The sequence below is a fragment of the Bos javanicus genome, chromosome 2 (genome assembly GCF_032452875.1).
Source record: "Bos javanicus breed banteng chromosome 2, ARS-OSU_banteng_1.0, whole genome shotgun sequence".
Lineage (NCBI taxonomy): Eukaryota > Metazoa > Chordata > Mammalia > Artiodactyla > Bovidae > Bos > Bos javanicus.
Window position 1 is genome coordinate 97427303 of NC_083869.1, and position 27449 is coordinate 97454751.

Genomic DNA, 27449 nt, shown 5'->3' on the forward strand with positions numbered 1-27449 from the left:
AAAGGAAACCTTAGATTTTAAAGACTAATGATCTGAGCTAGCAGATAGGCTTTCTTGCAGAAAAGAAACTTACTGGCTTTTGTCGATTCCATTTTCACTCATGTACTATCTCATTATCAAAATAAATATAGCATTATTCAGATGCATTTTGGCTCTCAATAAACCATACTTTTTACTGGTGTTTTTCATCATGAACCTTGAGTAGATCAACTTCTTAAACCATTTATTTGCCTAACATCCATAACACAAATATTACAAGGAAGAAAAAAAAAATGGAATGATCTGGGGTAAAAATATATTAGACCCTTTTGCTGTAGACCTTTAAGGTAGTGTCAGCAGAAAGTTTATATTTTTTTTCTGAGTTTGGAATTCATTTTCGCTTAATTTTTATTTTATATTGGGATATAATTGATTTACAATTTTGTGCTACTTTCACACGTACAGCAAAGAGATTCAACTGTACATATGCAGCAAAAAGTTTCTTAATAAATGCTGCATCTTCCAAAATTTTTGTCCCACTAAAAATGCTTAGAACTACAGGAGTCTGGGGTCTTTCTATTTCATTTTGTCATTTGTTTTCTTACAGTGTTTTCAAAGCATTACCTTTATTGTTTCTGCCTGAATTTGATTATGCCAGAATTCTGTAAGGAATTGCCCAGACATGTGAGTGTCTAAGGGCTTCCCTGGTAACTCAGAAGTGTAAAGAATCCACCTGCAGTGCTGGTGACTTGGGTTCGATCCCTGGGTTGGGAAGATCCCTTGGAGAAAGGATAGGCTACCCACTCCAGTATTCTTGCCTAGAGAATTCCATGGACAGAGAAGCCTGGCAGTCTACAGTCCATGGGGTCACAAAGAGTTGGACATGACTGAATGACTTTCACATGAATGTCTAAACTTAAAAGCAAAAGGTGAAAAAAGCATATATAAATATACACAGGCCATATACCAGATATGTATATATTTCACCTTATCTCTGACTAAAGTTGTCATTTTTGCCTTAATAAATGGTATTTCTATAAAATTAATTAATTAGCAATCTTAATCCATAGGTGGTATTGTTTTGGTTTAGTTGCTAAATTGTATCTGACTCTTTTGTGACCCTATGGACTGTAGTCTGCCAGGCTCCTCTGTCCATGGGATTCCCCAGTCAAGAATACTGGAGTGGGTTGCCATTTCCTCCCCCAGGGGATCTTCCCAACCCAGGGACCAAACTCAGTCTCCTGCATTGGCAGATGGATTCATTACTACTGAGCCACCTGGGAAAGCTCAATCCATAGGTACTATGGGTTTAATCTTTATAAGCCTAGTTTCCTCTTGGAAGTAATGATGTCCGCTTTATTTGTTCTTGTGAGGATTAAATTAATAATGTTTGCGACATAGTTTGTACAATGTCTGGGTTATATTTAACAAAGATTGTCTCCTATTATTGCTTTTGTATTAGAGATAGTACTGTGGTTTTCATAAAACAGACTCCATAATTGAGCATTTAAAACTTCTTCAATTTAAATGGGTAGCTATTAATACTTCTAGTTGCTGACTTGCTGTGTTACCTATTTTTACCCCCTGTGTTGTGACAGTAGATGGGTAGATACAAAATCCCAGCGTGGAACTGGTCCTCTTTACCCTTAATCTCTACTTCCAAGCATTGTCACCACAGCTACAGGGAACATGTCAGTGTATGTGTTCAGAACATTCCATTAGGCATCATAGCTAGTGCTTCTCTTCCGACAATGTCATTTTATGTGAACAATCCAAAGTCTAGAGGTGAAATTAGTTGGAGTGCCCATGACTCAGCCTCTTTTTTCCGGGAGTGACTCATTCTGCATTTATAGATCCCTGACTTTGTGCCATACACCACTCTAAGTGCTTGAGATACAAATGTGGATTTGCTGGGTCACTGACCCAGAGCAGCCCACAGCCTGGGCAGACAGGATGTGGCATTCATTGTAAACAGTATTGGCTTCCATACAGTCAGTGCTTTAATGTTATACCTGTCTATCAAGGAAAAGTGTGATTAAATACAATAATGTGGGCTGGCTAGACAATTTAATTCTATAATTTAGAACATATATCTCTGACCCTATATTGATGTATTTTAGCCCAGTTATTATCTCCACAATGTTCATTCCTTTTTGTTCTCTTTCAGTGTTAGGTAAGATTTCACTCTTTTGCATATCACATAAAATCTACCCTTTATGAATAAGTTAGTTGTCTGATGCATACCTTCCTTTGATTATCCTGCCAGAAACTCACAATGTGTGTAAAAACAAAAAAACCCATCACCCTCTCCTCTTGCTCAGCAGCCTGATCTGCCTTTAGCCTTCCCTGTTTCTAAGAACGACAACATCTTTATGGGGATCTGTTTGTCTCTAACCCTCAGAATTCTCTTGGCTCTTTTTCTCTGTCACATGCCTTTTCATAGCCAACCAGTTCCTAAGCCCCATAGGTTATTCAGTTCAGTTCAGCTCAGTCGTGTCCGACTCTTTGCGACCCCATGAATCACAGCATGCCAGGCCTCCCTGTCCATCACCAACTCCTGGAGTTTACCCAAACTCATGTCCATCGAGTTGGTGATGCCATCCAGCCATCTCATCCTCTGTCGTCCCCTTTTCCTCCTGCCCCCAATCCCTCCCAGCATCAGGGTCTTTTCCAATGAGTCAACTCTTCGCATGAGGTGGCCAAAGTATTGGAGTTTCAGCTTTAGCATCAGTCCTTCCAATGAATACCCAAAACTGATCTCCTTTAAGATGGACTGGTTGGATCTCCTTGCAGTTCTTCTCCAACACCACAGTTCAAAAGTATCAATTCTCTGGTGCTCAGCTTTCTTCACAGTCCACCATAAGTTATTATACACTACTGATACACACTTATACACACAATGTTCTTGCCTGGAGAATCCCAGGGATGGGGGATCCTGGTGGGCTGCCATCTATGGGGTCGCACAGCATCGGACACGACTGAAACGACTTAGCAGCAGTAGCAGTATACACACTACCCTGGACTGAACTCAGAATTCATGCGTTGAAGCCCTAAGCCATCAATGTGACTGTTTTTAGGAATAAGGTTTTCAGAATATTCCCCTTCTTGGATCACAGCCTTGCATGGCAAAGGGGCTTGTGTAACTCAATGAAACTGTGAGCCATGCCATGCAGGGCGACCCAAGATGGACAGGTCATAGTGCAGAGTTCTGACAAAATGTGGTCTTCTGGAGGAGGCAGTGGGAACTTACTCCAGTATTCTTGTCTGTTAATGTTAAATAAGGTCACAGAGGTGGCTCCCTAATATGACAATGACTATGGGAGAAGAGAATGAGAGGGTAGCTAGCTATAAGCCTCTTACCAAAACCTGGTTGAACTGGCATCTTGATCTCAGACTTCCAGCCTCCAGAGTTTTGAGAAATATATTTCTATTGTTTAAGTCACTCAGCATATGGTATTTTGTTATATAGCCTGAGCAGTCTAAGATGCTTGCGTCTGCAGTAGTTGGAGCCTTCTTCCTTCTTTGCATCAACGCTGTCTCTACGCAAACTGACGCTTCATTACCCACCACTTGGACTTCTGAAGGAGATACCTAAATGGTTTACTCTTTAATATCTCTTCATCTTGATCTAGTCTACACAGTGATGTCACTTAAATATTTTAATCATATCATTCTTGAATAGAAAACCTTCAGTGGTTCACTTTAGTGGAAAAAATTGAGTGAGTGAGTGATAGTCACTCAGTCATGTCCAACTCTTTGTGACCCCATGGACTGTAGCCTGCAGAATTCTCCAGGCAAGAATACTGGAGTGGGTTACCATTTCCTTCTCCAAGTGGGCAAAATTAAATATATTTAATTCTCTATTCTCCTCAGATTGTCATTCAAGATCGTTTCTTCCTATACAAACCCAACCTAGACTTTCACCCAATTGTTGCTCTTCTTGTGTATTATACTCCAGCTAGGTGGGGCCCCAGATACCCCTTGGTCTTTGCTTTTTTCATTACTTTTTACTGCTAAGTCCTTTCTCTGAGTCCACTGAGTTGGTCTCATTTCCATTCTGTGTCCACCTATCACAATCCTTTGCCTCCTTCAAGGCTCAACTCAAATGCACCTCTGAATCCTTATCCTTATATAATAGGATTTCATTTTTCTCCTCCTTTGTTCTCCATTGTCCCATAGCTCTTTGTTGAATTTCTTAGTGACAAAAGGTATGTTCTGCTTTGTATCACTGCCTTTTGTCTTTTGATTTTTCATAACTACCTCTATCCCACTAGATTCTAACTAAGCTTTTAGATGGCAAAGAGCTTTTGATCTTTGAAATAGTAAACAATACTATTTTTTAAACTGTTCTGTATTTTAAAATATAAGGATTGTACTTATTATTAAATAATAAGCACTTAAATATATTTTTAAAAATAGAATCGATTTTTAATTTTAATTTGCATACTGGAGTATTCCCTACATTTGTATGTTTTGTGAAGCTCAAGCAGTAATTTTTCTATGACTCTGGCAGTTATAGTTTCTTTTCATTGAGAGTCTTGTGTAACTTTAAGAAGGGAGAAGTACAGAAAATGTGAAAGGTTTTTCAATTGAGAGTTGACCTTCGTAATCTAATAGCAAAAATATGTCTATTATTTTCAATTTTTGTTCTTTGTGAGATGTAAACAGGAATACTGCTGCCTGATACTGAGTTTATAATTCAACCTGACCATCACAAAATGATGTATAATAGATCGATGTAAGATTATTTCTCATTGGATAAAGAGGGGAAAGAAAGATTTAGCAATTAATTCTCAAGATTATTTTCTGACATGTTCTCTGCCTTTTTGTTGTGGAGAAAGAGACTCAGAGGATGAAGAAGTGGTGCTTTCAATATGCTGATAAGTTAAGCTGCCTAAAAGCAGATGCTGAATCCTATTGAAAAGAATTTCATTTGAGTTATGCTGAGGGCATTGTTTAGCAAAATACTACACAAGAAGTCTTGACCTCTGTGTGTGAAATGGCAGATGTTCACAGTGAGGATTGAGCCTTGGGGCAACATAAATCTTCACTATTCTGTGCCTATTTGCTCGGTAACTGGGTTGAGTGGGGAAATAAAAGGTTCAGAGAATTTTTTACAAAGCAGCTGCTCCAGGCACTGCAAATGGATGTGCTGCCCTTAAGATAAGAAAAGCAAACAAGCAAACAAAATTCCCTAGACAGTGTGAGTTCACCAGGTCAAAAATGAACACCTCTGCTCCCTCAGAACTTTTATATTACACATTTTCAATGCAAATCAGGTAGGTCAAGGATGGGTTTTTTTTCCTTATCTCTGCTAAAAGGGGAATTTTCAACCATTTCTTTACATTTGACAGCGGCATCAGAAAAGTACGACATGAAGCACCTTCATTCATTTAACAATCACTTATTGATATTCTTCTGTGTGCTAAGCCAATGGGTTCAAATACAAAGTTCACATAATTGAAATAGTACTGATATCTTGAACAGAGTTTGTGTGTCACATATGCTACACTGAAAAGAAAATAAAAATTTTTGGAGATGGGGATGGGTTGATGGGACAATGATGGGGGTAGGTCAGAATATCCTCCTAGTCACATTTGTAGTTGTTGTTCAGTTACTCAATCAAGACTGACTCTTTGTGACCCCGTGGACTGCAGCATGCCCGGCTTCCCTGGCCATCACCAACTCCTGGACCTTGCTCAAACTCATGTCCATTGAGTCAATGATGCCATTCAACCATCTTGTCCTTGTCATCTCCTTCTCCTCCTGCCTTCAGTCTTTCCTGGCATCAGGGTCTTTTCCAGTGAGTCAGCTCTTTCCATCAGGTGGCCATTATGGATCATATAAAGCAGCCAGTTTCGTGAATTATAAAGCCTGACTTTTGAAAAATTCTACAAGTCTCATTTAGTTTTTACTTTGACAGGATGGGCTTCCCTGGTGGCTCAGCTGGTAAAGAATCTGCCTGCAATGCAGGAGACCTGGGATCTATCCCTGGGTTGGGAAGATCCCCTGGAAAAGGGAATGGCTACCCACTCCAGTATTCTGGCCTGGAGAATTCCATGGACTATAAAGTCCATGGGATCACAAAGAGTCGGACACGACTGAGTGACTTTCACTTTTGACAGTATATATTTGAATATATACTCTGTGGGTAAAGAATCTACCTGCAATATGGGAGACACAGGAGATGAAGGCTTAATCCCTGGGTTGGGAAGATCTTCTGGAGGAGGAAATGACAACCCACTCCAGTATTCTTGTCTGGAGAATCCTATAGACAGAGGAGCCTGGTGGGCTATAGTCCAAAGGGTCACAAAGAGTCAGGCGTGACTGAGTGAGCATGCACACATATATTTGAAAGTTTATGCAGAACAGATAAAATCCAATCTATTTGAGTCTAAAGATATCAGGATATCAATTTAGTATGCCAAAAACTCTTAGCAAGAAGCAGTTGTGATCAAATGGTAAGTTGAGACTTAAAACTGCACATAAATTAACACGTGGTTCTATGCAGTCTTTCCTTGACTCCAAGCAACTAGGGGAACCAGTTTTTCTTGGGGAATAGTGACATATGGTCACTGTGGTTAACATTATACATGTATAGTAGGCCACTCCTGGTTCTTTGTCTTTCACCCCCTGGTGTTCATGTGTACTGTTTTAGCTACCTCTTGCATGCCCAGAAGTGCACATGAACATGCACACGTATGTGTACATGGACACACAGTCACATATGTTTAGTGTGTTGAACCACTGTCCTTCCCAGTCTCCTAGTATTTTTTCTCTGATTTTAAGAAAATTATTTCTCCCTCTCCTTTTATATCTCTCTCTTTACTAGTTTGTTCTAAAAAATAAAATAAAATAAAATCTCTCCTGATTTTTCTTTTCTTTAAATTTGTGGAACAAAATTGAAACAAAACAAAGTACTATGCTTAACAGAGAGTGTCCCAGACTTTCTCAGTTTATGACATTCTGAGTATGTTGGTAATTTTTTCATGGCACCCCTAGGCTGAAAGAAATACCTCACAGTTTTGTTTAATTAGCATAAAAAGTATTTAGGTATTAACATAGTCACCTTTTGAAAAAATAATGCATATAAATTGAAAGAAAAAAAAAAAAAACCTTTGTGTTTTATACTTAGAAACTCACAGTTACTTAATAGTGGGATATGTGTGCTTGTTGGGTACTGACCAGCCTTCAAACCTAAGAGCCAGATTTAACACTCATCCTCATTTCTTACTCCACATTGGTTTTAATGCAATGTTAGTATTTGCCTTTATACCACAAACACTGTAAAAAACTGAACTTTGGGTGTAGAGTTAGATTATTTATTTGACTTTTTTCTTGTTTCTTGAGGTATGCCTGTATTGCTATGAACTTTCCCCTTAGGACTGCTTTTGGACTGCTTTTACAGTGTCCCACAGGTTTTGGGTTGTTGTGTTTTCATTTTCATTCGTTTCTATGCAAATTTTGATTTCTTTTTTGATTTATTCTGTGATTTGTTGGTTATTCAGCAGCGTGTTGTGCAGCCTCCATATGGAAATGAAGAACCCCAGGGTTAGTAGAAGGAAACAAATCTTAAAAATTAGGGCAGAAATAAATGCAAAAGAAACAAAAGAGACCATAGCAAAAATCAACAAAGCCAAAAGCTTGTTCTTTGAAAGGATAAATAAAATTGACAAACCATTAGCCAGACTCATCAAGAAACAATGGGAGAAAAATCAAATCAATAAAATTAGAAATGAAAATGGAGAGATCACAACAGACAACACAGAAATACAAAGGATCATAAGAGACTACTATCAGCAATTATATGCCAATAAAATGGACAACATGGAAGAAATGGACAATTCTTAAAAAAGTACAACTTTCCAAAACTGGACCAGGAAGAAACAGAAAATTTTAACAGACCCAACACAAGCATGGAAATTGAAACTGTAATCAGAAATCTTCCAGCAAACAAAAGCCTAGGTCCAGATGGCTTCACAGCTGAATTCTACCAAAAATTTAGAGAAGAGCTAATACCTATCCTACTCAAACTCTTCCAGAAAATTGCAGAGGAAGGTAAACTTCCAAACTCATTCTATGAGGTCACCATCACCCTAATACCAAAACCTGACAAAGATCCCACAAAAAAAGAAAATTACAGGCCAATATCACTGATGAACATAGATGCAAAACTCCTTAACAAAATTCTAGCAATCAGAATCCAACAACATATTAAAAAGATCATACACCATTACCAAGTGGGCTTTATCCCAGGGATGCAAGGATTCTTCAATATCCGCAAATCGATCAATGTAATACACCACATTAACAAATTGAAAAATAAAAACCATATGATTATCTCAATAGATGCAGAGAAAGCCTTTGACAAAATTCAACATCGATTTATGATAAAAACTCTCCAGAAAGCAGGAATAGAAGGAACATACCTCAACATAATAAAAGCTATATATGACAAACCCACAGCAAACATACTCAATGGTGAAAAATTGAAAGCATTTCCTTTAAAGTCAGGAACAAGACAAGGGTGCCCACTTTCACCATTACTATTCAACATAGTTTTGGAAGTTTTGGCCACAGCAATCAGAGCAGAAAAAGAAATAAAAGGAATCCAAATTGGAAAAGAAGAAGTAAAACTCTCACTGTTTGCAGATGACATGATCCTCTACATAGAAAACCCTAAAGACTCCACCAGAAAATTACTAGAACTAATCAATGAATATAGTAAAGTTGCAGGATATAAAATCAACACACAGAAATCCCTTGCATTCCTATACACTAATAATGAGAAAATAGAGAAATTAAGGAAATAATTCCATTCACCATTGCAATGAAAAGAATAAAATACTTAGGAATATATCTACCTAAAGAAACTAAAGACCTATATATAGAAAACTATAAAACACTGGTGAAAGAAATCAAAGAGGACACTAATAGATGGAGAAATATACCATGTTCATGGATTGGAAGAATCAATATAGTGAAAATGAGTATACTACCCAAAGCAATTTATAGATTCAATGCAATCCCTATCAAGCTACCAACGATATTCTTCACACAGCTAGAACAAATAATTTCACAATTTGTATGGAAATACATAAAACCTCGAATAGCCAAAGCTATCTTGAGAAAGAAGAATGGAACTGGAGGAATCAACCTGCCTGACTTCAGGCTCTACTACAAAGCCACAGTCATCAATACAGAATGGTACTGGCACAAAGACAGAAATATAGTTCAATGGAACAAAATAGAAAGCCCAGAGATAAATCCACACACATATGGACACCTTATCTTTGACAAAGGAGGCAAGAATATACAATAGATTAAAGATAATCTCTTTAACAAATGGTGCTGGGAAAACTGGCCAACCACTTGTAAAAGAATGAAACTAGAGCACTTTCTAACACCATACACAAATAAACTCAAAATGGATTAAAGATCTAAATGTAAGACCAGAAACTATAAAACTCCTAGAGGAGAACATAGGCAAAACACTCTCTGACATACATCACAGCAGGATCCTCTATGACCCACCTTCCAGAATATTGGAAATAAAAGCAAAAATAAACAAATGGGACCTAATTAAACTTAAAAGCTTCTGCACAACAAAGGAAACTATAAGCAAGGTGAAAAGACAGCCTTCAGAATGGGAGAAAATAATAGCAAATGAAGCAACAGACAAACAACTAATCTCAAAAATATACAAGCAACTCCTACAGCTCAATTCCAGAAAAATAAATGACCCAATCAAAAAATGGGCCAAAGAACTAAATAGACATTTCTCCAAAGAAGACATACAGATGGCTAACAAACACATGAAAAGATGCTCAACATCATTCATTATCAGAGAAATGCACATCAAAACCACTGTGAGGTACCATTTCACACCAGTCAGAATGGCTGCGATCCTAAAGTCTACAAGCAATAAATGCTGGAGAGGGTGTGGAGAAAAGGGAACCCTCTTACACTGTTGGTGGGAATGCAAACTAGTACAGCCACTATGGAGAACAGTGTGGAGATTCCTTAAAAAACTGGAAATAGAACTGCCTTATGATCCAGAAATCCCACTGCTAGGCATACACACTGAGGAAACCAGAAGGGAAAGAGACACATGTACCCCAGTGTTCATTGCAGCACTGTTTATAATAGCCAGGACATGGAAACAACCTAGATGTCCATCAACAGATGAATAGATAAGAAACCTGTGGTACATATACACAATGGAGTATTACTCAGCCATTAAAAAGAATACATTTGATTCAGTTCTAATGAGGTGGATGAAACTGGAGCCGATTATAGAGAGTGAAGTAAGCCAGAAAGAAAAACACCAATACAGTATATTAACACATATATATGGAATTTAGAAAGAAGGTAACAATAACCATGTATACGAGACAGCAAAAGAGACACTGATGTATAGAACAGTCTTTTGGACTCTGTGGGAGAGGGAGAGGGTGGAATGATTTGGGAGAATGGCATTGAAATATGTGTAATATCATATATGAAACGAGTCGCCAGTCCAGGTTCGATGCACGATACTGGATGCTTGGGGCTGGTGCACTGGGATGACCCAGAGGGATGGTATGGGGAGGGAGGAGGGAGGAGGGTTCAGGATGGGGAACACGTGTATACCTGTGGCAGATTCATTTTGATATATGGCAAAACCAATACAATATTGTAAAGTTAAATAAAATTAAATTAAAAAAACAAAAACAAAAACTGAACTTTGAAAAGCTATGGCGTCACTGAATGGGAAGGAAAGCTGAGTGCTGAAGAATTGATACTTTTGAACTGTGGTGTTGTAGAAGACTCTTGAGAGTCCGTTGGACAGCAAGGAGCTCAAACCAGTCAATCCTAAAGGAAATCAGTGCTGAATATTCATTGGAAGGACTGATGCTGAAGCTGAAGTTCCAGTACTTTGGCCACCTGATGCATAGAGCTGACTCATTTGAAAAGACCCTGATGTGGGAAAGATTGAAGGCAGGAGGGGAAGGGAATGACAGAGGATGAGATGGTTGTACAGCATTACTGATTTGATAGACATTAATTTGAGCAAGCTCCGGGAGTTGGTGATGGACAGGAAAGCCTGGTGTGCTGCAGTCCATGGGGTTGCAAAGAGGCGGAAACAGCGACTGAATTGAACTGAGCGAAGCTGAGTTCCTTCACTGTTCACCTGAAACTATCATAACATTGTTAATTGGCTATACCCCAATATAAAATAACAAGTTTTTTAAAAAAGAATTTCATTTTCAATCATTTTTTACTAGTATTTCTTTTATATTTTTAAATAAAATTGTATATATTAAAGGTTTACAACATGATTTGATATACATATACATAGTAAAATGATTACTACAGTCAAGCTAATTAAAATATTATCTTGAATATATGAGTATTACTTTAGACTATTCTTTTCATTAAATAATCATGATTTTAGGTTAATTATCTTTTGGACTTAACCTCTGAGTCTAATAATGAACCATTTCTAACAATACCACGTGGAACATATTCGAACTTCTAACCAATCACAAACACACTTCTAGAACCTAACGATTATTTTTTTTTAATTGGAGATTTATCCAAGGATGCTCCCTGCTGCAAGCCAAGAATCCCACTCTGTCATCGTAAAGTCATTTTTTCTACTAAGTGTTGAAAATGCAGGCTGACTTTTGGAATAAAAGTTGGGTTTGCTTTTGTCCTTGATTTACTTTCTCGTTCCTTCCACTTGACAACACACTTCTCAGCATGATTTGGTGGCAAGATTTAGGTGTAAGAAAATAATGAGAAGATGGCTAGGTTGCTATTGGAATCGTCTTATTAGACTTTTGTTGCCTTTTAACAGATTGTCGTGTTGTTCAGTTGCTCAGTTGTGTCTAACTCTTTGCAATCCCATGGACTGCAGCAGTCAAACAGATTGTTGATCCTGCACTTTTAATCTGCAAACTGTCTGTGGATGTTAAGTTAGATTAAGGATTGAATGCATCAGTTTTATTATTTTTAGTTAAACATCTTTCAAGATAAGTGGTAGTATTTTCAGTACAGAATTTGTTTAAAAAATATTTATGCTTGAAATTTTAGATTATAAGCATAAGCATTTCTATTTTAATAGAAACTGCTGGAAATAGAATAGGATATAATTTGCACATCTAATACATGTTTTTAAATAAAATCTAGAAGATATATCAGTTTAAAGTTTCATAACTACGTAATGCCCTTGTAAATGGATGTGGATGTATTGTCAGCCAGTAAATTTTGTGTGAGGATTCAAATAACTTCATCTTCTCTTTTTATTAAAGTAAAAGACTAAATCTTTCAATTGATTTAATTTATGGTATGTTATTCTGTTTATCTTTCAGATTTTATTGATCTGATCCAACCTGTCTTGTGACTGCTAGCTGGAATTAAGGTTGGTGATGTGTTTATATATTAAATTCTGAATAAACTGAAATAAAATAGAGGCTTGATGAGCCTTTGTAGAGTTGGGTCAGAGTACTTTTGCAGGTTGTGGTAAGAAATTTGTAACTTGGTGAGAACTGGATACATTCCAGGTTTGCAGACATGTTTTCCTGAACAGTGTTTGTTTTCTTTGTTAGTGTTTCTTTGAGTATCAAGTTTTATTTCTTTTACCTGCCTTACTTGCAGAATTTTGATTAAAGAAAAAGATTCAAATTTAAGTCATTCATTTAATAAACATATCAAAAGTATGATTTCTTTGCAACGTGGCTAGTGTTTTAAAGAATGGTCAGCTTTCTGAGTTTGCAGGGAAATACTTTTGAAGCCCACAGTTGGGTAGCCACATTTCCTAAGCATGGTAGAGCTGAAAAATTGCTCATTAATTGCATATTTCAGTTAATTAGCGGAGTTTTAAGATGCCATTCTTTTGCTCTGTTTCCTTGTTAATTGGTTTTAGGGGAGACTCAAAACTAGCTTAATGGAGTTTAGAATAATAACAGAGCCTTAGAGGGCACTGACATAAATAGGCTTAGAATTTCATTTATTCCCTCCTCCTTTCTTCTCTAGAACGTGTATTCATAGTTTAAAAAAAAAAACTAAACTCTGAATAAAATAACTGCTTTTGTTGCTAATAAAAGAGCAAAATGCCAGATGTTGCTAAACTTTTTGTATAGGTTTTTGGTTAATAATTTAACAGAAAGAAAAACATTGACTTTTCCTTTGTGCTTATATTAATCAGGTATTTAGCCTTCAAATTGCAGTGTCTGGATGGCTCTAGTGGTAAAGAACCCTCCTGCCAACGCAGGAGACATAAGACACTCAGGTTCAGTCCCTGGGTTGGGAAGATCCCCTGGAGGAAGGCATGGCATTCCACTCCAGTATTTTTTCCTAGAGAATCCCAGGGACAGAGGAGCCTGATGGGCTACAGTCCATAGGGTCTCACAGAGTTGGGCACGACTGAAGCAACTTAGCACGCACGGGCAACACATAGCTGGCACACAGTAAATATGTTACCTTTTCTGGCCTCGTTTTGACCTCATTCTTCTACCCCCAACACATCTGTCTCACATGCATGTGCACGTGTGTATACACACACACACACGATTATTATTTTTCCTTTTCATGTACAAATTGTGCTTTCTTATCCTTGAAATCTGGATAGACTGTAGCAAATAAGATATGTTGGAATCATGCCTACTGATAATTGGCAACTAAATAAGGAGAAAAAGGGACATGTGTATAAAAGTGAGAGTTAAATTTGTAACCTGCATTTGTTTCATTTTGTGTTCGTATAATTTGGAGTTGAACTTATTGAGGACATTTAGGCTGGTTTCTTTCATATTCACTCCTGAGCATGTTCTATGTAAACTTGCACATGTTTAAACATGGAATGCTTGTAAGACTTTTTGCTACTCTTCTTTCCCTGCTAGCTTCTACTCGTTTGCCAGTAAAAAAATAACAGCTAGAATGAGATTTTTGCAAAGTATAAATCTTTTAATCAGGAATATTTTCAATGCACAAGGTTGAATATGAAGTGTTGCTTTTAAATTTTAATTAAAAGTAAATTGTATTTTGTTCTCTTCCTTTTGGATTTTTGTTTGTGGTTGGTATGGTCAACATCACAACTTGAAATCTCATTTCATTTTGGCTACTCTTCAGAAAGGAACAAAAAACTGAAAAGAGACATGTAAAAGGAAAAGAAAAAAATTTTGTTAAATAGAAAAGTAAATAACTATAAGAGTAAAACACAAAAACTTTTAAAATCTGATCCTGTATTTATTTTCTGTATGGAGAATTTCTTTTGTGGGAGTGTGAGCATAATTTAAATGTGTTTGGTCTAAGTGTGAAAAGTCAGGATGACTTGCTACTGCTGCTAAGTCACTTCAGTCATGTCCGACTCTGTGCGACCCCATAGACGGCAGCCCACCAGGCTCCCCCGTCCCTGGGATTCTCCAGGCAAGAATATTGGAGTGGGTTGCCATTTCCTTCTCCAATGCATGAAAAGTGAAAAGTGAAAGTGAAGTCGCTCAGTTGTGTCCGACTCTTAGCGACCCCATGGACTGCAGCCCACTGGGCTCCTCCATCCATGGGATTTTCCAGGCAAGAGTACTGGAGTGGGGTGCCATTGCCTTCTCTGCAGGATGACTTACATACTCCAAAATAAATATATTGATTAAAATATACAGTGTTCATAGAAATGGAAGCATATTTAAATCTCTCATATTACAAACTCTTTCCAATTGAATATATTGTATTTTTTTCTCTTTCCAGCTGAGAATGAAAAGATATTTAAATTAAATTTGATAATTAATTATCTAAATTATGTTTTGGAAAAGCAGCTAGATGTAACAAAGCTTCTGAAGGATACATCAATTCACCAGAAACAGCCAGATTCTCAACACAAACTATAATATATAATGAAAATTATTCTTTTCTTAACTAGAGCTAGGTTCTTTTGCTTCAGGATAAAAGAAGTTTCCCTCATAGAAAAGCTTCTTTTTCTATAATATTAATGGAGTAAAATGACTAGTATTGCTAGATAAAAGCAAGTGGATTCTTTACCAACTGAGCTATCAGGGAAGCTCAAAGTTATAGATAGCTGTATTTAAAGTAGAATATCAGAACTGTGCTTATATTTCTGCACAGTAAAGGAAACCATGAACAAAATGAAAAGGCAACCTCCTGGATGGGAGAAAATGTTTACAAAACATATGTCTTGTAAAATGCAAATATCCAAAATATATATGCTGCTGCTAAGTCACTTCAGTCTTGTCCAACTCTGTGCGACCCCATAGACGGCATCCCACCCGGCTCCCCCGTCCCTGGGATTCTCCAGGCAAGAACACTGGAGTGGGGTGCCATTGCCTTCTCCAAAATATATATGAAACACATATAAATCAATAGCAAAAAACAAACACTCTGATTTAAAACTAGGAAGAGGATGTAATAGACATTTTTCCAAAGCAGACATACAGATGACCAGCAGGTATATGAAAAGATGCTCAGTGTCACTAATCATCAGTTCAGTTCAGTGCATTCACTCAGTTGTGTCCTACTCTTTGTGACCTCATGAAATGCAGCATGCCAGGCGTCCCTGTCCATCATCAGCTCCCGGAGTCCACCCAAACCCATGTCCATTGAGTCGGATGCCATCCAACCATCTCATCCTCTGTTGTCCCCCTCTCCTCCTGCCCCCAATCCCTCCCAGCATCAGAGTCTTTTCCAGTGAATCAGCTCTTCACATCAGGTGGCCAAAGTATTGGAGTTTCAGCTTCAACATCAGTCCTTCCAATGAACTTCAGGACTGACTTCCTTTAGGATGGACTGGTTGGATCTCCTTGCAGTCCAAGGGACTCTCAAGAGTCTTCTCCAACACCACAGTTCAAAAGCATCAATTCTTTGGTGCTCAGCTTTCTTTATAGTTCAACTCTCACATCCATATATGACCACTGGAAAAACCATAGCCTTGACTAGACGGACCTTTGTTGGCAAAGTAATGTCTCTGCTTTTTAATATGCTGCCTAGGTTGGTCATAACTTTCCTTCCAAGGAGTAAGTGTCTTTTAATTTCATTGCTGCAATCACCATCTGCAGTGATTTTGGAGTCCCAAAAAATAAAGTCAGCCACTGTTTTCACTGTTTCCCCATCTATCTGCCATGAAGTGATGGGACTGGATGCCATGATCTTCGTTTTCTGAATGTTGAGCTTTAAGCCCACTTTTTCACTCTCCTCTTTCACTTTCATCAAGAAGCTCTTTAGTTCTTTACTTTCTGCCATAAGGGTGATGTCATCTGCATATCTGAGGTTATTGATATTTCTCCCGGAAATATTGATTCCAGCTTGTGCTTCGTCCAGCCCAGTGTTTCTCATGATGTACTCTGCATAGAAGTTAAATAAGCAGGGTGACAATATACAGCCTTGACGTACTCCTTTTCCTATTTGGAACCAGTCTGTTGTTCCATATCCAGTTCTAACTGTTGCTTCCTGACCTGCATACAGATTTCTCAAGAGGCAGGTCAGGTGGTCTGGTATTCCCATCTCTTTCAGAATTTTCTACAGTTTATTGTGATCCACACAATCAAAGGCTTTGGCTTAGTCAATAAAGCAGAAATAGATGTTTTTCTGGAACTCTCTTGCTTTTTCGATGATCCATTGGATGTTTGCAATTTGATCGCTGGTTCCTCTGCCTTTGCTAAAACCAGCTTGAACATCTGGAAGTTCATGCTTCACGTAGCCTGGCTTGGAGAATTTTAAGCATTACTTTACTAGCATGTGAGATGAGTGCAATTGTGCAGTAGTTTGAGCATTCTTTGGCATTGCCTTTCTTTGGGATTGGAATGAAAACTGACCTTTTCCCGTCCTGTGGCCACTGCTGAGTTTTCCATATTTGCTGGCATATTGAGTGCAGCACTTTCACAGCGTCATCATCATCAGGAAAATGCAAATCAAAACCACAGTGAAATATCACTTCGTACTTGCTAAAATGGTTATTATCAAAAAGACAAGTAATAACTGTTGGAGAGGAGGTGGAGCAAAGCGAATCCTTGTGCACTGTTGGTGGGAATGTAAATTTGTGCAGCTACTATGGAAAGCAGCATGGAGGTTCCTCAAAAATTTTAAATAGAGTTGTCATATCATCTGGCAATTCCATTTCTGACTATTTTTTTGAGGAAAGTGAAAACACCAATTTGAAAAAAAATATGCACACCCATGTTTATCGCAGCCTTATTTACAATAGCCAAGATATGGAAACAGCCTAAATGTCCATCAGTGGATAAATGGATAAAGGAGATATAGACGAGAGTCAAAATTCACAGTCTTCCAGTTATAAAATAATTTGTAGGATGTAATGTACAGCATGGAGACTACTGTTAATAATACTATATTGCACATTTGAAAGTTGCTAAAAGACTAGATCTTAAAAATTCTTACACTGAAAAAAATTATGTAACTGTATATGGTGATGAATGTTAACTAGTCTTATTGTGGTGAACATTTCACAATATATACAAATATCAAATCATGTTGTACACCTGAAACTAATATAATGTTGTATGTCAATTATACCTCAATAAAAAATTTTAAATGTCCATAAAGTATTTCATCAACTCTAAGATACACATTTTTACATTAAACTATGTAAAATAAAAAAACTACCATAGTTAAATTGGCAATTTTTTTTTCTTTCTAGGTGTCAACAAAGTGTGTCTTACAGTGGGTTGTATCTTAGATTCTATGAAATATAGTATTACTGAATTTAGATTGAAAAACATTAAATTTCAAGTTATTACAAAGGAGAATCAGAGTAAAGTTTGAAAATTATAAAGTCAAGCTTGATACTGATTCTTAAAAACACTTTACACCACATTTTTTACCATTTAAAACAAGGTGAGTTCATTTTTTAAATTTGTTTTCTTTTTTATTATACCGCGACCAGTATTTTGGTGTATTACCCTCCAGATTTTGACTTATTTTCACAAAATTGAAGTTAAACTTTGTATCCAGTTACTCCTGATTTCTTGAAAATGCAGTTTTAATGACTGTGCAATATTTTATCCTATTCCATAATTCTTTTTACCATTTACTCATTGTTGAGTATTCAGATTATTTTCAATATCTCATTATTTCTGCCCAGCCCTGGATCTCTCCTCTTATTCTAGTTTATCCCTCTGACTTGAATTCTTATGCCTTGTAGAAAAGTTGTCTGACTTTATTATTTTATCTTTAAAGCTAGAATAAAAATAACTTAGACTTCATTTAAGGATTAAATGAGATAACGCATACTTATGGACCTTAAATAGGGACGATTTCAAGTCATTTTTAAATTCTCTATCAAAGTTCTTTTCTTTTCATAGTTTTTACTTGAGTAATACCTTCTGGTATTTCTCCCAAGATGGAATAAAACCAATAAAGATCATTAAATTATTGCATAAAATAAAATATAAAATAGAAGAGGCCAGAATATAAATATTTTGTTTTTGAACTGATCAAAAAGTAATTTCTATATGCTCTACTGAGTGGTATTATCTCTTTTATTAAAGATACTGTTAACCAACTAAGCACCATATTTTACAATTAAGCAGACTTTCACTTAAAAAAAACCAGTGTATAAAATGCTAATATTTTCAGGATACCCTTGTGTCTTACTAGTAAGCTGCAGTGGTTTGCTTTCCAGAGTCAAGACAAACAAGCCTTTGACCAGCTACATAGTCAGCCACTATGTAGTGGCTTTTATCTTAGTCTGTTTACCTTCTAACTTGCTTCATGATGGTTCACACGTCTCTTATAGCATTCACCCTTGTTTCTTTATATTATATGTTATGATTATTTCCAGATATGTCTTATCTTCCCTAGCAACTCAGAATCTGGGGTCTTCTCTCTGTGCCTTCTGTTCTGGTAGGGCCTTGTAGGAGTGGATGTCCTGAAAATGCTTATTGAACAAATTGTAAAGTATAGAAGCAAAAATTAACAGTTTTATTACATATTTGTAAGCTACATATATGTGTATGTGTATGTGTGTAGTTGTTATTTAGTTGCCAAGTTGTGTCCGATTCCTTTGCAACCCTGTGAACTGTAGTTCACCAGGCTTCTCTGTCCATAGGATTTCCCAGGCAAGACTACTGAAGTGGGTTGCCATTTCCTTCTCCAGGGGGTCTTCCCAACTCAGAGATGGAACTGGCATCTCCTTCATTGGCAGGTGGATTCCTTACCACTTATATCCTTCCTTATATAAATGGGCAGGGAAACCCATTTATATATTCATATGTGTGTAGATATTGGAGAAGGAAATGGCAACCCAATCCAGTGTTCTTTCCTGGAGAATCCCAGGGACAGGGGAGCCTGGTGGGCTGCCATCTCTGGGGTCACACAGAATCGGACACGACTGAAGCGACTTAGCAGCAGCAGATGTGTTATAATAATTATTACCTACTGTATTCTTTCTCTTGGTGATAGGGAGTTGAGCAAAAAAGCAAGGACTTTAAACACATCACACAAAAGATATTTGAAGCAGAAATAATTACTTGGTTCAATTTGGGGAATTTTTAAAAAGTAAAGGTATGAGAAGGGTGATTGCTTTGTCTTTCTACTTTATTCCTACATTGAGCATAATATAATATACTTACGGATGAAAACATATTTGGAATTCTAGTTATTATATTGATATGTGATAAAGTGAATTTGAAGTTCTGGAAAGATTTGTAGAGTGCCTAATTATTTCTTTACCTTTTTAAGGAGAGATACAAAGCTGATAGACTGGAAGGGCCAGTTAGTCGTTGGAGAATTTGCTTTCTTTTGTGCAGCTTTCTGAAATCTGAAGCATCATAAGTACTTATTTTCTCCTTTTTTATTAAAAGTAATCCTTTCCTGTTACAAACGTGACAATCAACAAATAAGCTTCATGACATGATTTGGAATGGGAGAGGTAGGGAAGAGGGGGGCTGGGGGTGAGAGGTAAACTTGCTGTCAACCTTTCAATCTCCTCATGTGAGCCAGTGAAATACCTCAGGAATATATTTTTCCAGAATTGTTCTTTTGTTTTTTGACAGAGTCTTAACATACCGAGGAAATAGGCTTATTGATGCCCCAGAGGACAAATAGGAAAACACAACCCATTGGAAATATATTAAATAACAAATAACAGATACTTTTTTCCCACATGAGAAAAACAATATTCTAGCTGATTCTTTTTGTCTTAGCTAAATATGAAAAGTGAAAGTGAAGTCACTCAGTAGTGTCCGACTCTTTGCGACCCCATAGACTATAGCCTACAAGGCTCCTCTGTCCATGGGATTTTCCAGGCAATAGTACTGGAGTGGATTGCCATTTCCTTCTCCAGGGGATCTTCCCAACCCAGGGCTCAAACCTGGATCTCCCGCATTGTAGACAGACGCTTTACCGTCTGAGCCACCAGGGAAGTAATGACTATAACAGACAACCCCTTGGATATGTTTTTATACAAACCTCATACTTAGGAAATCAATCCTGTGGATTTAAGTCATGGGCCAGCTGATTTTTATTCTTTCCTGAATTCATCTGAATGAATGCCATTCCAAAAAATGGTACAGCTGGTCTTTTTGCAGACCATTTATTTCTTTAAAGAATATCATGACTTTATTTGGGCCTATCTTATTAAGGCAGTTTGGAGAATTTAAAAACATAAGAAGTACATTTGTAAGAAGGAGTCCATTCATTTAGAAATCTTCTATTTCTTTTATGGCCTACTTGTTGCAAAGTAAGAACTTTATATTATTAAAAACGGATATGCTTTTTTGTTCCTCAACTTCTATAAATCTACATGAGACTTACTAAATTTCATCAGTTATTCATCCAAGGATAGAAAAATCATCATAGCAGAAAAAGGGATATACATATAATAGAAAAAGGGATAATACATATACATTAGATAGATACATGGATATGCATGCTAATGTTGGACGGTTTTGCCAATGAACAGCACAAGGGCTTTGCTTTTGGGCATACTTTATAGGCCATTACTGTTAAAGCAGATAAAATTGTCTGCCTTTTCTGAGCTTATTCTGTCTAATTATTTAGCAATGTAAAAATGCTAGTTGGAAAATCATTTTGTGCTAATAAACCAAAGTAGATTTGGTTTCAGTCCATATTATTCAATATCTTGTGACCATCAACTTATGTTGCTTTAGAGACTTTGTTGACTTTTCTTTCTACTATTTAAATTTATTTAAAATAGGTTTGAAGAGCTGAATAAAAAAAAATCCTTACTATATTATACACATACATCTGTCTATACTTGAATATCTACCCTCTCTCTCTCTTTCTCTCCTTTTTGCCCTCTCTTCTTTTTGTCTTCCAGTAAAAGTTGTATATTTGTTGAATAAAGTTTATAATTCAAATATAGAGAAAGCTAACTTTTAGAATAAATAGATATTTGAAACTTTAAGTACTATCATCTTCATTTTATGAATAGAGATAGTCACTAAATCAGACACAATTTTTATAATAGACTCTTCCTCTGTGAAATGTTTTTTTGTTGTTGTTGTTTTTAGAAGCTAAGTCATGTCCGACTCTTTTGCGACCCCATGGACTGTAGCCCGTCAGGCTCCTCTGTCTATGGGATTTCCCAGGCAATCCCCTGGAGAAGTGGGTTGCCATTTCCTTCTCCAGGGGATCTTCCTGACCCAGGGATTGGACCCACATCTCCTACATTGCAGGCAGATTCTTTGCTGCTGAACCACCAGGGGGGCAGAAAAATTCCTCTGTGAAATGTAATATTAATAGTTCTTAATCAGTCTTCTGGAGGGATAAAAATAAGTAGAAAACTACATATTTACCCAAATGTAATTACTTGCTTATGGTATATGTGTGTGAATACTATTCAGTAGTGCCTTTATTTATAAGATATTCATATTCAGAAAGATAAATGAGAGTGAACTTGATATCTTTTGCCTGAAAATATTTTACATATAGAGTGGAAAAACTTTTTCAGCCTTGTCCTTAAATTTATTGTCACGTGTTAGTGCCTTGCCAAAAGTAGCTCTCTAGGTACAAGAGGAAAGTTTTATAATGAATTAGTCCACTTAAAACAAAAAACCTATACTGGCATCTTTAAGGGGTCCTTAGGCAGCCATAAAGAATTATCAGTTCCATAAAGGAGATTAAATTAGACAAAAGGAATAGAAACCATGTATGCGTCCATGGAGGGAAGGGGGGAGCTCATTTCTGAAATCATTAGGGAAAGTAACATAAGAATTCCCTTCTCTAATTGTGATTTGTTCTTTTTATTTCTAAGTTTTTTTCATTGTTTAAGAATTTTAGATAAGTTTGGAAATATGGAAAAAGTAGGTCACTGAGTAAGATGTTTAACTTGGTTGGCAACTTTATAGTCCCAACACTTTAAATTTCATCTCTTTTAGGGACTCGGAGATCTAACAGGCCATCTGGCATTAATATCACATAATAATATTTGCCTTTTGGGGTTCTCTAACTCTTTTAACTATTTGGAAATGAAGATGTAAATCTCTTCTATTAGTAGTACATTTGAGGCATGTACAAGCCATGTAGCCTAAGTGAAATGAGTTTGAGAAATTGTACTTATATATTCAGCCTAGGCAGAGAAGCAATGGCAACCCACTCCAGTACTCTTGCCTGGAAAATCCCATGGACGGAGGAGCCTGGTGGGCTGCAGTCCATGGGGTCACTAAGAGTCGGGCACAACTGAGCGACTTCACTTTCACTTTTCACTTTCATGCATTGGAGAAGGAAATGGCAACCCACTCCAGTATTCTTGCCTGGAGAATCCCAGGGACAGAGGAGCCTAGTGGGCTGCCGTCTATGGGGTCGCACAGAGTCGGACACAACTGAAGCAACTTAGCAGCAGCAGCAGCATTCAGCCTAGGATATCATATAGATGTTCCAGTGGAAAGTCATCAGCTTTTCTTCTATTTCCTACAGGTATTTCCTAACATAAAAAAAAAAATCCATGTTACTTAATAATTACTGAAGTTACTTTAAAACATCTCTTAAATAATCATCCATCAACTATAAATATACCACCGCCACCCTCCTCACTGAGGAGTTACCTAAAGAACTAATATTTCACTCTTTCAAACATAATTCTACTCATCTGACATACCTGGAATTGCTCTTTTTCTTTTGTTTTTCTTTTATGTTATAGGGGCTGAATTTTATTAATTTTCTGATTTTTTAGAAATCAAAAATTTGTTAATGTTCTGATTTTTTAGAAGTTAGAAATTGGTTAATTTTCTGATTTTCCCATGTCTGAGCAGTTTTTATAAACTTTCTTGTTGGTTACTACTAAGGTTCTCAGTGGCTTTCCTGGTGGTTCGGTGGTAAAGAATCTGCCTGCAGTGCAGGAGACGGGAAGGAGATGCGGGTTTGATCCCTGGATTAGGAAGATCCCCTGGAGGAGGAAATGGCAACCCACTCCAGTATTCTTGCCAGGAAAATCCAGTGAGACAGAAGAGGCTGGCAGGCTACAGTCCATCGGGTCGCAAAGAGTTGAATATGACTAAAGCGACCAACACACACACACACACACACACACACACACACACACACACACACAGGTGGGGCTTAGTTGCAGAAGAACAAAGAGACCAACTGGAAAAAGTTGTTTTAACTTTGTGTTTAGAAAATATAAAAAGCTCTTTACCTTTACGTGAATATAATATTTCTCTGTGTAGTTATTCTTTGTGCACAAAAGAGCAGGAAAAAAAATCTCATGATGGATTAGATTCCTGCTCATAGTTTAAAAAAAAAATGGATATACATAAAAGTAGTTCAACAAATACTTTTTGAAAGAGAAAAATTGGAAGGTTGAGACAGAAGGGGAGATGGAAAGGCAGAATCTTGGTCCAAAGTAAACTTGTCTTGCAACCATTTACCTCAAAAAACTTTCTGAAAGAAAAAATAAATAATGAACTGGTAAAAAATATCTCTGATCTAAGCATGACATAGTAGTGGCAAAGATACTATGTTTAATCCGAAGAGAAACCATTTACCTCAAAAAACTTTCTGAAAGAAAAAACAAATCAAATCACATTTCAAACACTTTTATGTCTCCCCCTGGCATTTTGCCGTACACTGTGATGACAAAACATTGCATTTCTGAGTTTCCTACACTGCTTTGTTGAACAACGAAGTAATTGACTTGCATCTTCTTTATATTTACCAAAGGAACCAAAAATGGTTCCTTTGCTCTCCAGTAGCTTGTTGTCTAAGCGTGTCGTCTAAATTAAGGGAAGGGAAAAAATGAATACACATAAATAGCAGCTAATACATGGCAATGCAATCAAATACTAAGTACAGATATAACTTTCTAGAGAGATCCAGAAAAGATGTACTTCATTGTGATTCACAAGGACCTTATAAGAAAAGGAAGTTCAGCTGGGTTTAAAGGTGAACAATTTAAATAGATACAGTGGAATGTGAGAGCTAGAAAAAGAAGGGCTTATCCTAAAAGGGGTCTACAGAAGCCAAGCCAAGGCACAGAGAAGGGGCTAGGACTAGAAGGTTAGACCTGGAACAGAGGTTGCAAGACAAGTTTACTTTGGACCAAGATTCTGCCTCTTCCATCTCCCCTTCTGTCTCAACCTTCCAATTTTTCTCTTTCAAAAAGTATTTGTTGAACTACTTTTATGTATATCTTTTTTTTTAAACTATGAGCAGGAATCTAATCCACCATGAGATTTTTTTTCCTGCTCTTTTTGTGCACAAAGAATAATTACACAGAGAAATATTAATATGAGGGTCTGTTCCAAAAGCTTCTGTTAGTAAAATTATGTTTTATGTTATATTTTTTAGAAGAAAAAATAAACACCAATATCTTGACACATGGGAGCCAAATGTTCCAACTGACATTCATGCTGTCTGGATTTGTTTTATTTTGGAATGAATATTACCAAGCTTGTTTGCAGTTAAAGGTAAATGAAAGAGTAAAATTAAATATTTTATCTCTTTAATAAATTTCACTTGGGAAATTTGGAATTTCACCATTTGAATTATTTGTTAAATTATCTGAAAGGCCTCCACTCCAGGGAGAAGGGTTAATTGGAATTGAAATTGTTGGGGAAATATAATTAAAAACAAAAACCTCTCCCAACCTAGAAATCCTTTCCACAAAGTTAGTAGACAAAGAAAACACTCCTGTTAATGAATAAGCATTAAATTAGAATGTGATGAACATCCAGAGGCAATCCACTAAGAGAATGCAAAGACCAGAAGACATTTCAACCTTATAAATAGCTGAGCAAATACAACCTGTCATATAGAACCTTTCAAGATAAATAATAACTAGTCCTCTAGTAAGAGGACTGAATTTACTTGGCAATTGGGATGACCATCTGTGTTAGCTAATTGATTTTCTTCTGTGGAGAGAGAGGTTTCTAGTACCTTTATAAGGGGAAGTAGTTTTACAACTTGGAGCAAGATTGCTTTTGCTATTGCTATTGCTATTGCTATTGCTAAGTCACTTCAGTCGTGTCCGACTCTGTGTGACCCCATAGACGGCAGCCCACCAGGCTCCCCCGTCCCTGGGATTCTCCAGGCAAGAACACTGGAGTGGGTTGCCATTTCCTTCTCCAATGCATGAAAGTGAAAAGTGAAAGGGAAGTCGCTCAGTCCTATCTAACTCTTCGTGACCCCGTGGACTGCAGCCTACCAGGCTCCTCAGTCCATGGGATTTTCCAGGCAAGAGTACTGGAGTGGGGTGCCATCGCCTTCTCCTGGAGCAAGAAGCCAACCTAAATTAGGCTCTAATACTCTCCAGCAAGGGAGATAGGGGAGCTATTACCCCTTAAGGCTTGCATTTCAAAAAGATGTCTCCCAGGTCTTTGAAAAAACATTTCTGAATGGGAGCGTGGCCTGAGACTTAATTAGCCCATTATGAAGATTTACATGTGTTTGAAAAGGATAATGGAAGAAATTGTAAAAGAAAAATGAAAGGGGAAAGTCTCTAAGCTTATTTTCAACAGGGAGAGTTAAGCCCCTTATTTTTAACTTGTATTTGCCCTTACAATGAATGCGGCTTCCCCAGTGTCTCAGATGGTAAAGAATCTTCCTGCCATGCAGGAGACCCAGTTTGATCCCTGGGCAGGGAAAATCCCCTGGAGTAGGAAATGGCTAGCCCCTCCACTATTCTTGGCTGGAAAATTCCATAAACAGATGAGCCTGGCGGGCTACAATCCATGGGGTTGCAGAGTCAGACACGACTGAGCGACTAATGCTTTCACTTTATAATTAAAATATTGTTTCTTAAGAAAAGTATTTAGGGGATGGTTTTAGTTCTTCAAATATACTGCTGTGGTTTAGTCACTAAGTCATGTCCAGCTCTTGCAACCCCATGGACTGTAGGCCTCCATGCTCCTCTGTCCATGGAATTTCCCAGGCAAAAATACTGGAGTGGGTTGCCATTGCCTTCTCCAGGGGATCTTCCTGACCCAGGGATTGAACCAGAGTCTCTTGTGTCTCCTGCATTTGGCAGGTGGATTCTTCACCTACTGAGCCACCAGGGAAGCCTGGTGTGCTGCAGTCCAAGGGGTCTCAGAGTCGGACATGACTGTGCAACTGAACTGAACTGATACTCTAAACTAAAGAAAAAATAGAATTCAAAGTAGAAAGATTTTACAGTCATTCCTCTTTCCTTGCACTCTGTAGTAGCCTGGTTGCTGGGTAGATGAGTGGGATAGGACTGCCCAGATTTAGCTTTTATAAAGGAAGGTGGGCCTCTGCAGAGAGCAGGATGGACAATTAAAAAAAAAAAAAAGCATAAACTACTCTTTTAAGTGTGTTTGAGATCAGCCATTCACAGCTTTCTGGTGCATTTAACTTTAACTCCCCTCATCTAAAGGACCTCTGGTGCTCATTCAAATGCTAATATTTGGCCATCTGCTTTTTAATTTTTTTTTTCCAAGCAAGACAAGCTGGAGGTCATGTGACCCTAATTATAGCAATTATGAGCTTTCTGGGAGCAATCATTCAGGTTGCACCCAGAGTGAGCATCTGCTGATGATAAATGGATCAGGAGATTACTAAGGCCAGGCTTTCCTATAAGACATCCAGTGATTCATTTCTTAATATGAATAAGTATACAGAGCTAAAACCCATATGCTGTAATAAGAGGGTACTTTTTTCAAAGGGTTACTTCTTTCTTACAATTTATCTTTAAATTTAGTGAGAACAGTTTAAAATGCATACTTTTGTGTGTGTGAACATAATTAGCATTCTAAAGAAGGACATGGAGAAAACTCTAATAATGACTAATAATGAAGCATCAGCCTTCACCTACACGAATTTTATTTCTCTGTACGAAGAGAAAAGAATGTTGCCAGGGCTTAGTAATCTTTCCAGTTGAAGTCTTATTCTATATTATTTATTTTACTTGTAATTATAAGGGTGTGTATTTAAGGGAAAATTCTTTAGACAACCCAAGACCTTCTGAGAGTTATTCTTTAACAAGGCAAAATATTTTCCCTTTTATAAGGCCCTTTACTTCTTGAGAAATTATAGTTTCACAGGAT

At 37.2% G+C, this 27449-nt stretch overlaps 1 protein-coding gene across 36 annotated transcripts in view; it reads left to right on the plus strand.

The window, feature by feature from the left end:
- MAP2 (microtubule associated protein 2) overlaps nucleotides 1-27449 on the plus strand; it is a 297992-nt gene that overhangs the window by 64077 nt on the left and 206466 nt on the right. For 34 of the 36 annotated variants that reach the window (XM_061383262.1, XM_061383242.1, XM_061383219.1 and 31 more), the window contains exon 2: nucleotides 12336-12385. The exons of 1 other annotated variant lie outside the window; for it this stretch is intronic. The gene's annotated coding sequence lies outside the window, so the exon portion shown is untranslated. Of the gene's footprint in view, nucleotides 1-12335; nucleotides 12386-24735; nucleotides 24855-27449 lie in introns of all 36 variants that reach the window. One more of the 36 variants, XM_061383252.1, reaches the window with a different exon arrangement.